The sequence below is a fragment of the Capsicum annuum genome, chromosome 12 (assembly GCF_002878395.1).
Source record: "Capsicum annuum cultivar UCD-10X-F1 chromosome 12, UCD10Xv1.1, whole genome shotgun sequence".
NCBI classification, from domain to species: Eukaryota; Viridiplantae; Streptophyta; class Magnoliopsida; order Solanales; family Solanaceae; genus Capsicum; species Capsicum annuum.
Window position 1 is genome coordinate 99,931,492 of NC_061122.1, and position 17,182 is coordinate 99,948,673.

Genomic DNA, 17,182 nt, shown 5'->3' on the forward strand with positions numbered 1-17,182 from the left:
AGATTATACTCGTAATTAGGATGTCATTTGAAGGGTCTCTACAATACAGTGAATGGGACATTACTATACCCACCGTGATGCACTACTATCACAGTAAGGTTTTGGAATCGAACTCCAAACGTGCCTTAATTCTCATAAAAAAATCCAAAACTTTCCCGAGACATGCTCCTTATACCTCCGAATATGAATTAACTCAAAAGCCATTATCTCGAAGTCTGAAAGCTCAAATTAAAAATCCTCAAAGTTAGGAGGTCTTAAAATGGCTAAGTCCCCAACACTTAGCTAAATTTTTCAGGTTTTAAGCCTTTAATGCATGCACTAGGAGATGAACTGAGCTAAGTATAATATGGGGTATTACAATATCTCCTATTTGGGAACATTCATCATCGAATGAGACTTATTAAGCTAAGGAACTGGGATTATGTACTTAACTTGCATAACTAGAAACAAGACTACATGATGAAATTACATGAAGATGATTATATAAAGCTAGAACTGAGAATGGAAAAGAGATAATATAAGGAAAACTATTACCTTAAGCTAATTCTGAACTTACAAAGAAAATATGGGGGTACTTGGTTCTCATATATGCTTTTGCTTCCCAGGTGGCACCCTCAACGAACTAATTTTGCCAAAGAACTTTAACTAAGGAGACTTCTTTGTTCCTTAGTCTTCAAATCTGTCGATCAAGGATCTTAACTGGGATTTCTTCGTAAGAAAGGATATCTTGAACAACTGTGCTTTCTAAAGGATCTAAATCAGCGTCACCAATACACTTCTTTAATAAGGAGACATGAAACACTGGATACACTGATGGCAAATCTGCAGGCTACTCAAGCTAATAATACCTTTCCAAAGTGACTCAAGATTTTGTAAGGACCAACATATCAGGGGCTAAGCTTCCTCTTCTTGCCAAATCTCTCCACTTCCTTTATGGGAGAGATTTTCAAATAAACTAGATCACCAACCTCAAACTCTAGATCTCTCCTCCATACATCTGTATAGGATTTTTGTTGGCTTTGGGTTATTTTAAGCCTCTCCCTGATTAGCTGAACTTTTTATATCGGATCAAACACTGAATCAGGCCCTGTCAACGTAGTCTCACCTACCACAAACAAACCAATTGGAGATATACATCTCCTCTCATAAAGTGCCTTAAATAGATCCATCTGAACACTAAAGTGATAACTATTATTGTAGGCAAACTTGATCAATGGTAAGTGATCATCCCAACTACCCTTGAAGTCAATAATACATGCTCTCAGCATGTCCTCTACATTCTGAATGGTCTTCTCTGCCTAACCATATATCTGAGGGTGAAAAGTTATACTGACATAAACTTGGGTAACAAGACCCTTCTAAAAAGCTTTCCAAAAGGGAGAGGTAAACTGTGTACCTCTGTCAGAAATGATAGACAACTGGATTCCATGCAATCTGACCAACTCTTTAAGACACATCTTGGCATAATCCTCATCTGAACAGGAAGTATGAACTAGTAAGAAATGGGTTGACTTAGTCATTCTATTTACAATAACCCAAATCAAATCATGATGACGACACTAATGGGGTAACCCTGTCATAAAATCCATGTTCACCTCTTCCTACTTCCAAGTGGGAATGCTAAACTCCTGCATAGTGCCACTAGGACTTTGGTGCTCAACCTTAACCTATTGATAATTAGCACACTTAGCTACAAAATCTGAAATATCTTTCTTCATTCTACTCCACCAATAGATTTACCACAAATCACAATACATCTTAGTGGCTCCTAGGTGTATAGAGTAATGCGCACCAGATGTTCTGCAAGGATTTTCTATCTCAAACCATCTACATAAGGCACACATAGTATACCCTGAAATCACAACACACCATCTCCGACTTGGGAGTAAACCTTTGCTTTTTGATCTCTGACTGACTCCTTTAACTTAACCAAACTGGAATCCCTATCTTGGTTCTCCTTCACTTCAGAAATCAAAGAAGATTCTGAACTATTGTAAACACATATATTACCCTCAGATAAATCAACCAACCAAACACCTAATCTAGCAAGCTGATGAACTTACTTGGTTAACTTTTTTTTTATCATCTTCAACATGAGCAACACTACCTATAGACAATCTACTAAGGGCATCTACCACTATGTTGGCCTTTTTCGAGTGATACAAAACACTCATGTCATAATCTTTCAACAACTCCAACCACCTTCTCTGAAAAAGATTTAAATGTTTCAATGATAACACATACTACAAACTTTTGTGATCCATGAACACATCAATATGCACCCCATAAAGATAATGTCTCCAAATTTTTAAGGCAAAAATGACAGCGGCTAACTCAAGATCATAGGTAGGATAATTATTTTCATAAGTCTTAAGCTGTCTGGAGGCATAGGCTATGACCTTACCTCTCTACATCAAAATACAACCCAGACTAACTCCGAAAGCATCACAGTAAACAACGAATCAATCTGAACTATTTGGTAGCATCAAAACTAGGGCTAAAATGAGTCGGGTCTTCAACTCCTAAAAACTCTTCTCACAAGAATTTGACCATTGAAACTTGGCTTTCTTCTGAGTCAATTTGACTTGCGGGGTTAAATGGATGAAAATCCTTCAATAAACCATCGGTAATAGCCAGCCAAACCTAAAAAACTCTTGATATCAGAAGGAGAGATGGTTCTGGGCTAGTTTCTCACTGCTTTGGTCTTTTGAGGTTCAACTCTAATGCCCTCACTAGAAATAATATGGCCAAGAAAAGATACTAGCCTTAGCGAAAACTCGCGCTTATTGAATTTGGCGATCAACTTATGATCTCTAAGGGTTTGCAACATACTTCTAAGATAGTCTGCATAATCATTACTGCTACAAGAATAGACAGGAATGTCATCAATAAAGAATATAATGAACATGTCCAAGTACTGCTTGAACACTCTGTTCATCAAGTCCAAAAAGGCTTTTAGGGCATTCGTTAGTCCAAAGGACATGTCTAGAAATTTGAAGTGACCATACCAAGTTCTGAAAGTTGTCTTTAGAATGTCACATGCTCTTACTGTAAGCTGATAATAGCCGAATCTGAGATCTATCTTAGAGAAATAACTTAAACCCTGAAGTTGGTTGAATAAGGATATTTGTTCTTGACTGTGACTTTGTTCAACTGGCATTTGTCGATGCACATTCGAAGAGAGCTATTTTTCTTACACACAAACCAAAATTGAGAGCTCTATGGAGAAACATTGGGCCTTATGAAACCTTTATCTAAGAGGTCTTTAAGCTGCTCATTTAAATCTTTAAGCTCGATCAAAGCCATACGATATAGAGGGATGGAGATGGGCTGAGTAACAAAGAGGCAATCAATACGAAATTCTATTTCTCTATCGGGAGGTACCCCTGGCAATTCTTCGGGAAAAACCATGGGAAACTCATTAACTATACGGACGGACTGCACTATTGGAGCTTCAGACTTAGTATCTTTGACTTGAACTAAATAATGAATGAACCCTTTTGATATCAACTTTTTGGCCTTCAAGTACAATATGAAATGACTCTTGGGAGATTTAGAACTACTCTCCCACTCAAAGATTTAGAACTACTCTCCCACTCAAAAACTTTCTCATCAGGAAATTGAAACTTCACTATATGGGTGTGACAATCTATTGATGCATAGCATGAATGGAGCTAATCCATGCTTAGAATAACATTAAAATCTACCATTTCTAACTCTATTAGTTCTGTTAGTATGATCTTATGTAGGACAGTGATAGGAAACTTCTTATAGACTTGCCTAGCAATAATCAACTCACCCACTAGGGTAGAAACTAAGAAAGGATTGGAGAGCTTTTGAAGACCTATCCTAAATTTACCACAACCAATGGAGTCACATAAGATTGATTTTATCCTGGGTCTAACAACACATATACATCAAAATGAAAGACACGAAGCATACCAGTAACAACATCTTGTAAACTCTTCTACTCCTTTTGATGTATGAGCTAATGCTAACACATTTAAGGCTTTTAACTAAGAATAATTGCAAAGTCTTAAGAAACTTCTATAGTTTTTAATTGTTTTATGTTTAATTTTGCAGTAAAAGCTATGATACAAGAGAACCAACAAGGATGGAAGAAAAGGAGTTGAAATCTAAAGTAATTCAAAGAAAAGTATGGCTGATGACATTTCTGATAAGTGGTCATCCCTGTGATAAGTTATCAGTTTCATCGACAGAGAATGCACCTGAGTTGAGAGTTGTGATGACATTTTGTTTGCTTATTTAAGCTGAACTATTTAAAGTCTTGTTTAGGATTTTTGTGAGAGTTCCAAACATCTTTTGGAGACACATATTTTGATATTTTCTCTCCTTAGTTTCTTGACTTGAACAAACAATTACTTTGAAGAGATTATCATTATTATTTTAGGATTACTACTGTGATCTAATCTGAGAATCTCTAGTTTCTATTCATCTTGTGGTAATTTTATCTTTCAAATCATGAATATAACTAGTTTTTTCAATTATTACATCATGAGCGGCTAAATTCCTTTCATCCGAATTATGGGAGCAAGGGTAAAGTCTTGATAAGGTGCTGAGTGTTCAAGATTTAAAAGGTGGTAGGACTCCTTGATAATTCTGAGGTTTTAATTATTGTCTATTTGGTTGCAAATGATAGATAACACCTGCTTTTATTTTCTTGAGAAAGAAATCAAATATAGTGGGAAGTGAATTATTAACAGGGACTTGAAAGTACTAAAAACTTCTATTTAATAATTGACATTGTAACAAGGTTGATTAACCTGAGGTAAAATCTGGTCATGAATATAAATTCACTAAGTTTGAAAGGATTAGGTAATTAAATGCTTAAGTAGGTCGAGAGACATTTAGGCATAACTTCGATAGAGATAACTTGTTGTCCTAGCTACTGTGAAAATCTTGAACCACCATTAGCATCTGTCAAGTACCAAAACCCCTAGTGAACATAATTCTGGTTTTTCCATAAACTCTTGATTACGAACACTATAACTAAAGTGACCAACAATTACTTGCTAAACTAAAAAACCCTATTTCAGGAAACATCCAGCTATCAGTTGATTAAATTGCAAACGACTTAAGTTCACACCATATTCCCTGTGGGATTCAACCCCAACATAGTTGGGCTTTATATTGACAATGATCACTTACATTCTCATTAGACAGGTGTAGTTTGAGCGTTATAAAAAATAATGTCGCTGTCGAGGAATACGGTTGTAAATTAAAGTTGTGAGCGCTAATTGACTGTTTATCAAGTTTCCTAGTTTTACGTTTATTTGTTATTTTTATTTATTTCAAGATCTTTGTAGTGTATGCCAAGCATCAGAAGTTCCAGAGAACCATTATTTCCACTTAATCTAGAACCACAATGAATTGAAAGAATGACAGAATAGTAAGAGGCTGTCAGATTGGCAGCCTTAGCTGGAGCTCAGGTGAATGTGCAAAATGTCAATCAACAAGTACGACATCAAAATCCTAAGGATAAAGATTTGGTAGATGAAGATTTTCTAAATCCTAGTAACCCAAGACGTGTAGAGCAAATTGCTTCACCAGTACGACGTAATGTTAAGAGGAGCCATCCATTTCGAGAAAAGCAATAGTACCAGCTGGTCTAGTATGACCTCAATGATGATGATGATGGAATGGATGGAGCAGGTTCAACGGGTGAAATCATTCCTCCACCATTGGCACCTGGGGCTAAATTCAACGTTACGAGTACTATAATTCAACTCCTCAATCGGAAGGGGTTGTTTGGTATCCTTCTTGGGGATGACCCAAACTTGCATTTGGTGAATTTTGTCACCATCTGTAAATCTTTTGATAACCCAGGAGTGGGCTAGAATGCTATCCGATGGAGATTGTTTCCATTGTCTCTGTCTGGGGAGGCAACTATATGGCTAAATAAGCTGACACTCAATTCTATAACCAACTGGAGGCAGTTGAAATGAGCTTTCCTAGAAAGGTTCTTTCTGCCTTTCAGAAGGGTAGAGTTGAGGGATGAGATCAGCAACTTTAGGTAGCTCCCAACTAAAGCTTTGCATAAAACCTAGGAAAGATTCAAGAAGAAGCTGACACAGTGTTCGAACCATAATATGACAGACATACACTTGATAGAGACTTTGTACAGGGCTTTAACTCTGTGATAAAGACAATTATAGATAATGTTGCTGCTGGTTTGTTTGTTGATCTTACATTGCCAGAGGCTCCAAGATGCTAGAAAGAATGACCAAACAGAGTTAGGCATCGCATACCAAAGACTCTGTGGTAGCTAGCCCTACTGTGTCTGGGGGTATTATTGTACAACAATGTAGAACAAATGAGGAGCGTGACCAAGACATGGCTCACCTTAAAATGCAGATGGACTTGCTAACCAAGCACTTGCTATCAGGTAAGACTAAGAAGGTAAAAGTTGTGGGATCTCAGGATAGATTTAATGCTGCTGCAGAAGAAGAGGCAAACTATATTAATAATCACGAGGGTTTCTGAGGAAATGGCCAAGGTAATCAAGGTTGAAATTATTATGATAAGCCTAGTTATAAAGATAGGGACCAGTGAAATTGGAGGAACAACAATGATAGGAGGGGCTCTATGTCCCTCCTAGAAATCATGAGGCTGCTACAATAAGTTCTAAAAGGATGTCCATGTAGAACATAATGGCTAAGTTGTTGAAGGGAGTGGAAGCTACCAACTCTGGTGTGACTACCATGAAGACTTATCTATCATCTACACCATAATGAAACAGTTAGAGCAGCAGATAAGCCAACTCTCTACAGCATTTAACCAGAGGAAGAGCAGAATATTACCAAGTGATACACTCTAAAATTCATGGAATGATGGCTCATTTATGGTGATTACCACTAGAAGTGGTAAGAATTACCTGGCCATTCTGTGGGAAAACATATAGTTGATGAGGTAGTTGATGATGAATCGAAAGAAGGAGGTCCAGTGGAGTCTGAAAAGCTGCATAATTCTAGTAATGCTCTGAAAAAAGAAAAAAAAGAAAAAGGAGCTAGTGTTAAAAACCATCCCAAGACCACCACCTTCCTTTCCTCAGCGGTTGAAGAAAAAAACTAATGATGCAAAATTCAGCAAATTTATGGCAATGCTCACGCAATTGACAATAAATGTTCCTTTGGTTGAGGAACTTAAGAAAATGCCAGGATATGCAATGTTTATGAAAGACGTTGTGACAAAGAAACGGAAGGTTATCCATGAGCCGGAGGACAATCTTCTTCATTGTGGCACTATCTCTACAAGGTCTTTAGTGCAGAAAAAGGCAAACCTGGGAGAGTTTACCATCCCATGCACTATTGGGTCCCTGAATTTCATAAAAGCACTATACGATTTGGGAGCCGGTATAAACCTAATGCCACTTGCGGTGTATAATAAATTGGGTTTGGGGGATCCTACCCCGATGAACATGCGATTGGTGATGGCCGATAGGTCTGTAAAACGGCCAGTGGGCATATTACATGATGTATTGGTAAAGGTGGCCGACTTTATTCTGCCTTCTAATTTTGTAGTCCTAGACTGTGACGTGGATTTTGAAGTGCCCATCATCTTGGGTAGACTATTCCTTGCAACTGGGAGAGTGATCATAGATATAGAGCTGAATGAGCTGAAGTTCAGGATAAATGATAAAGAAGCACGATTCAAAATACACTAATCTATGACATAGCAAAAAGAGATGAGTGTTTTCTCAATCGTGGACGAATTCTTTGAAGATGGTAAAGAGGTATCATCAGGTTGTCTTAGCGAAGTCTGAGTAGTCAAGATATTCAAGTCGTGTCGCGACATTAAATCAGGTGCTATTGGGAGGCAACCCATAATTTTTATGTTCCAGCAAATTATTTATTTTTGTAGTTAGGTTGTAGTGCAAAGAAGGTGGAATTAATGTATTCAGCTAAGTGCTCCTGATGACATTTTTTTGATGGGCTGTAACAATTGTGATAAGCCGTCAGATTAGTCGTCAGAGACATCAGCTCTGAGGTAGGGTTTGTTAAGGCTGACGACATTTTTGATATGCTATCACATTTGTGACGGCTTATCAGAAATGTCGTCATTAAAAAACCCAAAATTAGCTGATAGTTTGGGCCTAGGTAAAAAGATCCGACCCAGCCCAAGACACTGTCTTTCCACCTTCCCTATTATTTTCTTTATTTCACTTAAAGTTTTATTTTCTTTCCATACTTAGTTTATTTTCTTCCTATTTTTTCAAAGTGTTTCCAACTAAAACAAAAGAAAGTTTCCTTGTGTGTGTGGGTTTGCAATCAAAATCAAGAATATTTCTTTACTTCCGCTTGCTCGTAGTGAAGGTACCCACCAGGTATGCTTGAAACCTAGCCCTTCTTTTCAATTGGTAAGTGATAAACTGAGGTGAACCCAAGTTCTCAAGAAGCTTGAATCAAGTTATCTTGCAAATGGCTAAAAATTGGGAACTAGGGTTTGTTGTGCAAGCTTGGGACTTACAAGCTCAACTCAAAAATGAGAACCAATGGGGTTTTAGGGAGAAAATGGATTAAAAATCAAGTTAAAGTCGAGAAAATGGATTAAAAATCAGGTTAAAGTCGATTTAGAGTTGTATCCTGAGCTGGCGATATTCATAATAAGTTATCACAACTATGAAGGCTTATCAGAAATGTCGTCAAAGGTTGCTAAAAATGTTGTGGGTTCTATTTAGAGCTGACGACATTTGTGATAAGCTATCACATTTATGACGGCTTATCAGAAATGTCATCACACCTGGGATCTGAAGTATGAATAAGTCCTTTCAAGGGGTGTGAAACTTAAAATGATTGATGTGTTTGTCTTTATACCCTTGAGGGTTCAATAATGGTTTTTCTCTTGCTACAGGTTGTGAAATGGCACCTAAAGTAAAGAACTCAAAATCTACAAAGAAAGTGACCAAGGGAAGTGTACCTCGAAGACTCTTCAACGAAGATTCTGATTATGAAGAGGAAGAGCCTCTGCTCAGGCAGCAAAAAAAGAAGAAGAGTAGCCCTAAAAAGCCTTCACTACCTCTACTAGTTGAAGTAGAGGAGAGTGAAGAGAGTGAAACTGAGCCAACAATATCTGAACATACAGCTTCTGAGTAGATGGCCTTTGAGCAACAAGATTCTGAACATTCTAAATCTGAAGAGCATGATTCAGATCATCGTGATTTCGGGGAACTTGAGTCTAGGCAACCTGAATCCGTGGGACCATCAATTGAGTCCCCTTCTACTGAGTCACAAGATGAGAAAAAATCTTCGATTAGGGGAACTATGGTTAAATTCAACAATCCTAAAGTTCGAGACGGCACTAGGTGGCAGATTCCTAAAGCTTAGAAGAAAATTTTCTTTGATGGACTTCGTAGAACTAACAAAAGGGTTGTTACGAGGCCAATCTTTGAAGAGAAGAGAATCATCATTAAAGGGTTGAGAAGATACCTCGAGGTGGAGCAGAAATTTTGTGATTACAATTAGGGATGGACAACAAGGGGAGGAAATTCATTTTTCCCTACACTAGTTAGGGAGTTCTATGCAAACTACCAAGCTCACTTGGAAAACATGTGTAGAGAAGGGGAGAAAGTAGCTGACCAACCTTTGTTGGATAAAATCCCGGTATGGGGTGTAATGGTGGATGTTTCTAAAACAACAATCAACAGGTTCCTTTATGGCCAAAACTTTACTTCTTAGGACACTTCACCTACTTTTTATGCCCGGTTAAAGATCAAGAAAATCAAAGGTCTTGGTTAGCCATGCTCATAGCTGATGGAGGATTGGAATGGCTGACCAACCTAAGTGAAAGAATCTTCAAGGCCTTCCTAAATTCAGAGGCAAGATTTTGGTGGGGTATTGTACGTACCTGGTTGATGCCTACAGATAGCGATAATACCTCGGGGATAGCAGAGCAATACTAGTCATAAGTTTTATGGATAACCACAAATTAAAATTTGGAGAGATCATCGCTGAAGAGATAAAAATTTGGGTCTCACGGTCTGATACAGCATATCCCTTCCCTTGTTTGATTACAAGGTTGTGTAAGGCAGCCAATGTACCCAAGATTGTAGGGTTAGAAGAAGAACTCCTTGCCAAGAAGACCCACAATCCTATTCAAAATGAGGAAAATAGCCGAGGCTAATGCTTGATAGGGATCCAGAGATTCCAGCTGATCCACCAGTTATAGGTACCATCTCAGTGCCTAATGTATAAGTATAGGATTCCAAGACTGGACCACTAACATCTTCAGCACGAGCAGTTCTAGTGTCTAAAACTGAGACAAACCCTTCAGCTGCAGTGCCTATAACAGAATTTTCCTTCAACCCCATAAATTTTAGAAGAGTAGTAAAGCAGTCCAAGTGGTCCGAGGATCAGCTTAAACTCTTTGCCAAGCAATTTGAGGTGGCAGTGGACAAGAGGGTTAAGGCTGTACTCAATCCCTACAAGGCTCTGTCAAGTCAAATTGATGAATTGGAGAACTGCTTCAATACACAGTCGAAAGAGACGTCAAATCCAGAGATGGAATTATTCAAATCAGACCTAGACAAAGTAAAGGCAGAGGTTTAGAAGCTACAACAACACCACTTTATGGTGTCAGCAGATCCGGCAGCTGAGGAGTCTGAGGGAGAAATCTCGATGCTTGATCTCACAGAGAAGCCAGTGAAGAAAAAGAAAAAGAAAGGTGAGAAAAGACAAAGGTAAGATAGAGAGGCCCGACAATGATAAATAAAGAAAAGTAAATAAGAGGGAAAGAAAAAAGTCTAAAAAGGAGGAGATGAAGAAGGCGAGGATTTAGTCCTTAGTGGACAATGAGAGATGGGAGGCAGCCATCCTAGCAAGAGCCACAGGGTCTTCTACTAGTAAGCCTTCAGAGACTGATAGACCAGTTGCACCAGAATAGAGCAAGGCTCTTGATGGAGATAGGGCAGCTAAGGATGCGGCAGCAGGGTCAGCAACCCATGACCCCCGGAATCGATCTATTCCAGGTATACTCTAATTCTAAGTTTAGATTTTCTTTGATATTATGTTGAGGGTGTAAGGTAAATTCTTGTTGTAAAATTTTGTAGCCGACTAGGAGAAATACTTGTACTTGAGGCAGTTGAATTGTTTTATGATTTTTGTACACCTCTTCAAGTGGTCTACTTCTTTAACTATGTGATTTGCATTTATGTATGACCACTGTGCATCTTTGTATGGCATTAGTTATAGTAACACAATAATCATTGCTAAACAGCTGCACGAACTAAATGAGTAGTAGATTGCGATATACCTGTGTGCCAAGTATGTGTGAGATGTTACTTAGTTCCCTCTGTATGCTGAAGCCAGAGCTTGCCCAGTTAGTCTTACCTAGGTTGAAGGATAGGGGTTAGGAAAGGATCATAGGCCATTTTAATATGAGCTCACTTTAGCCTAAATGACCTTTCCTATGTGCATAATATCCCTTGATCCCTGTTTTGAGCCTGGTTATCCTATTTCTTTTTATGACACTTGTCAGCTTCCTATTTAGATCAAAACAAACCTGTTTTGGCCCTGTTCCTCCTTGGACACTGTGCACCTTGACTTAGGCAAATAGCCTAAGTTGAGGGTGGCTATCATAGGGGTGCATGATACAAAATAAATATGAAGAAAGGTAGCATAAGAGAAAAGAATAAAAAAGTTGGGTGCAGAGGAAAAGAGCAAGAAAAACAAAAATTGTGAAAAAGAATAAGTGATTGTGAAAAAGACCGCACCCAGCCCAAATAAGTGTGATCAATAAAAAAGAAGAATAGAAAAAGGCTAATGAGTGAAACCCCAAAAATCTAGTGTAGTGTCAAGGAGGCTTAGTCACTTTAAATATCATCGAGTGTCATACCATCCCCTATCCTACATTACAATCCAAAGAGAAAACCTATAGTGATCCTAGCTGACCTGTCTGACGATCTGGGTAATAAAAATAAGGGCAAGCCTATGGTATTCGGCATAAATTAATTGGAACTTTATTCTGAGAGTGAGTGTCTTATGATTGTCCCCATGGTTATATATGTGATGTCTGATATGAGAAAAGGGGGATTTCTTTGTAGTGAGGGCAGAGTGCTTACATCGCTAGTTACTGACTTGTTTGGATAGTATAAACTTGATGCATGCATAGTTATGTAGCTAAATTAATGTCGTATATTGATTTCTATATGTTTCTTTGGTGTTCTTCATTAATCTTGAATTAACTTACCTTGGAGAGGGTGAGAGTGTTTTGAGATGATATGGATGATTGGCTGCCAAATCTACTTTGTATTCTCTTAGTTGTGTTGAGTTGCTTGAGGACAAGAAATTGTTTTAAGTTGAGGGTATTGATGTGTGAGCTAATTCTAACACATTAGAGGCTTTTAACTAAGAATAATTGCAAAGTCTTAAGCAACATTTGTCATTTTTTATTTTTTTATGTTTGATTTTACAGTAGAAGATATGATGCAAGAGAACCAACAAGGATGAAAGCAAAGGAGTTGAAATCTGAAGTAATTCGAAGAGAAGTATGGCTAACGAAATTTCTGATAAGTCTCCGGCCCTGTGATAAGTTATCAGCTTTATCGTCAGCCTCAGATAGAGAATGCACCTGAGTTGAGTGTTGTGACAACATCTTGTAATAAGCCGTCAAGGAGATGATAGGTCGTCAAAATCGCCGTCAGTCTAAGGAAGAACATGAAAACTGAGGTAGAGACTTGACAAAATTCGTGATAAGTCGTGAAAAATTTGATAGGACGTCACAGTTTGTTGTCAGCCTAAAGCAGCGAGTATCAAAAGCAAAGAGGAGCTGACGACATTTGTGATAAGTCGTCAGCCTCCTGATAGGTTGTCACGAATATCGTCACCTAATTCAATGGATTATTAAACTCTGTGATTTTGTTTCCTTATTTAGACTAAACTATTTAAAGTATTGTTTAGGGTTTTCTGGAGAGTTCCAAATATCTTTTGGATACACGTATTTTGATATTTTCACTCTCTAGTTTCTTGACTTGAACAAGCAATTACTTTGAAAAGATTATCATCATTATTTTGGGATTACTACTGTGATCTGATCTAAAAATCTCTAGTTTCTATTCATCTTGTGGTAATTTTATCTTTCAAATCATGAATATAACTAGTTTTTTCGATTATTACATCATGAGCGGCTAAATTCCTTTAATCTAAATTATGGGAGCTAGGGTTAAGTCTTTATAAGGTGCTGAGTGTTCAAGATTCAAAAGGTAGTAGGACTCCTTGATAATTCTGAGGTTTTAATTATCATCTAATAATTGCAAACAATAGATAACACCTGCTTTGATTTTCTTGAGAAAGAAATCAAATATAGTGGGAAGTGAATTATTAACAGGCACTTGGAAGCACTAAAAACTTCCATTTAATAATTGACGTTGTAACAAGTTTGATTAACCTGAGGTAAAATCTGGTAATGAATATAAATTACCTAAGTCTGAGAGGATTAGGTAATTAAATGCTTAAGTAGGTCGAGAGACATTTAGGAATAACTTCAATAAAGATAACTTGTTGTCCTACAAACTATGAGAATCTTGAACCACCATTAGCATCTGTCAAGTACCAAAACCCCTAGTGAACATAATTCTAGTTTTTCCATAAACTCTTGATTACAAACACTGTAACTAAAATGACCAACAATTACTTGCTAAACTAAAAACCCCCATTTCAGGAAACATCCATCTATCAGTTGATTAAATTGCAAACGACTTAAGTTCACACCATATTCCCTATGGGATTCGACCCCAACCTAGTTGGGTTTTATATTGACAATGATCGCTTACATTCTCATTAAAGAGGTGTAGTTTGAGTGTTATCACCTTTCAGGATGGTAAAGCATAGAACTGATGTTGGTGCTGACCGCCACTGGTACTGGATGATATTCGCTGAGGAGGAACTGTGCGATCTGGTGGAATTGGTGCGTTAGCACCCTGAGTCAGAGAATGAACATCCCTACTTCCTTGTTTAGCATACGGACACTCCTTGATTCCGTGGCCCAACTTGCCACACCCATAACAACCTTTTTTTCCCATTAAACACTCGCCAGGATGGGTTCTTCCATAGTTTTCACATGTCGGATAAGTGGGACTTTCACCCACACTATTCTGAGACCTAGAAATATAAGTCCTACCCTACTACTCCTAATTGGATCTAGGTGCAAGGCCATTGGATGAAGATGGCGCTGGCAGAGATGAATGACCCTAAAATTGTAAACGGTTTTCCCTCCAAACCTTGGTTGTCCATACTCAAACTGTCCAGTTCTAGCCTTGTTATTTCTCTTCCCTCTTTTCTTCAACTTCTCTACCTCAATCTGTTAAGCATGAGTTATCAAACTAGAAATATCCATATCCCCAATAAGCATGGAAATCCTACACTCTTTGACTACCAAATCAGACACTCCAATAACAAACTTACTCATGCTAGATCTAGGGTCAGCTACCAACTCGAGAGCATACTTAGACAACTGAGTGAACTTAAAATAGTACTCATTCACTATTATAGTGCCCTACCACAGGTTCATGAAGTCCTCAACCATAGATTCTCTCATCTCACATGGTAAGAACCTATCGAAAAATGCATCCTAAAATACCCTCCAACTCATAGGAGCTACATTCTTACCTCTACCTTCCTTTCATATAATAGCCCAATCAAAATCAACCTCTTTCACCCTATAGGATGCCAATTCTACTCTCTCCTCCTCAATAATATGCATAATCTAAGTGATTTTACTCACTTTATTAATGAAAAGTTGTGGATCCTCACCAACCTTTGACCAAAAAAACTCAGGTGGATTTATTCTTATGAAGTCAGAAATCCTGGTTGCAGCTAGATTACCATTATGCTAAAGTAGGACTATCATTTGTTGGTTGCCTTGAATGTTGGCATTCACAGTTTGGGCCAACGCCTGAAAAGTAGCTCGAAATTCAGCATGAGACACGTGCTTATTCAGAGGGTCGGTGGGCAAGGGTGGTTGGTCAATATTTCTGCGTGTATTGTCTTGACGAGGAGGAATATTCTGTCATACAAAATCATGAGTTAAAGGAGATAGATAAAATTGTAAGCATGATGGATCAAGTAAAAGATGATGATTCCTAACTCGTTCTGTAGCCTCTTTCTTATAAATGTGGCGCACTTTAAATCCATGATCAAGAACCTGCATAACGCAGCTTGTCTGACTCCGTAGGACTCTTTACAACCTTAGACTCTGATACTAAGTTTATAACGCCCCAAAAGTATACTCTAGATGTCATATGGTGCTCAAGACTATGAGTAGTCCCAAGCTAACCCTTTAAGCCTTCTAAACTTAGAACTCCTGATAAAAGTAAACTTGACATATGAAAATCTTAAGATAACAGAATAAATATCTTAACTAAAAGTCTTAAACTTGGAAATTTTGAAAACAAACACTTTTGAATCTAAAATGGAAAATAGTCGGACAAGACTCTACTTCTAACTAGAGAGCCACTAGGACAAGCTCCAGCTGATCCAAACTTAACAAAAATCAAATGACTAAAATACTTCATCAATATCATATTCTGATAAAATGGTTCCTCGAACTATAAGGACTCGCCAAACATCAAGGATGTAGGTGGAGATGCCCGTAGTCAATCACGCTGCTGAAACTGAGCACCAAAACCTATATTATAAAATAATGTAGCACATAGACGTATATATGGATCAGTACTTCTAGAATATACTGAGCATGTGGGGGTGAATGGAAAAGAAAAAAATAACTCAATGTGCACTTAGATTTTCAAATAACGCATGCTAAGTGTGAATGACTCACCTTGGGCTTGAAATAAACCAAAACTGCGAAATAATAAACATAAGTAATCAAGCATAATGATAATCTTTGTGAGCCATAACAGTTAGTTCTAAAAGCTTTACTTTTATTCTTTCTTAGGGAGGTTCTTCTAACCGACATAAAACATGTGAGCTATCATGGAGTCTAATGTCTTATCTATGTTGGGGAGAGTTTTCCTACCTTTGCCATCGAAATAGAACCTTAACTTAAGTGATCACTATACTTAGCCTACAATGGGACTTAAACCTATGGTGGCACATAGTTCTGGGGCATGTGACCTTTGACTCATACCCAACTCGGTACTAAATACTGCTCCAATATTACTTATATGCTCATACTTTTAGGAAATCAACCTTAAAATAGCACAAGGTTTGTCTAATGAAAACCTTGTATGCTTCTCTTTGATTTAAATCAAAATCAAGATGAATAAATATGGATTCCATGTCTTAGCTTAGGGTCAAAAGATCAATCTTCACTTTAAGTTTTGATATAAAATTATCAATGAAACTTAGGATCATAGTCTTCTTGAATTCTCAAAACTCATACTTGGGGTTTAGAGCATATATACTTAAATTCTCAAAATTTCACAATAGAGCTTCATTCTAAAAAATTATCTTGAAATCTTTCAACAATATCAAGTCAAGATAATGAAATTCAATTCATAATATAAATCTTCAAGTCAAAGTATAAATAGATGAGAATAAATATACACATCAATACTCAAATCACTTTAAACTCATAAACTCAAAACAGGATAGTTTCGGTATGAACCCTAATTTACAATTCATATAATCTTAACTTTAAAATAAGTTTTGGGCATAAGGATGAAAGAGTATCCTTGTTCATAACCCCATATACCTTAATAGACTTGACTTGGTGGAGAAACCTTGACCTTGAAAGCCTTGGAGATGATCTTAAAAGTTTTCTTGAAAAATCTTGGATTAGGGAACTTAAATTCTTGGTTTTTCTTGAAGGGGAGATGATGGAATGGATGAACTTGAGGGGAAGATTATTAGGGTTTATTCTTGAGAGTAAAATTGGATAATATGGGTAAATAATGCCCTAACTGATGCTTAATCTCATATTTTTACGACTTGGGGAGATGGGAAAAGACCTAACTGCCCCTCAAAAGATTACACTCATAAGTGGGATGTCGTTTGGAAGGACACCGCGACGCGGTAAATAGACCATTGCTATACCCACCATGATACACTACTATAACAGTGAAGTTCTGGAATCGAAATCCAAACGTGCCTCAATTCTCGTTTGAAAAATCCGAAACTTCCTCGAGAAATGCTCCTTACACCCCTGAACATGAATTTGCTCAAAAATCATCATCTCAAAGTCCAAAAAGTCAACCTAAAAATCCTCAAAG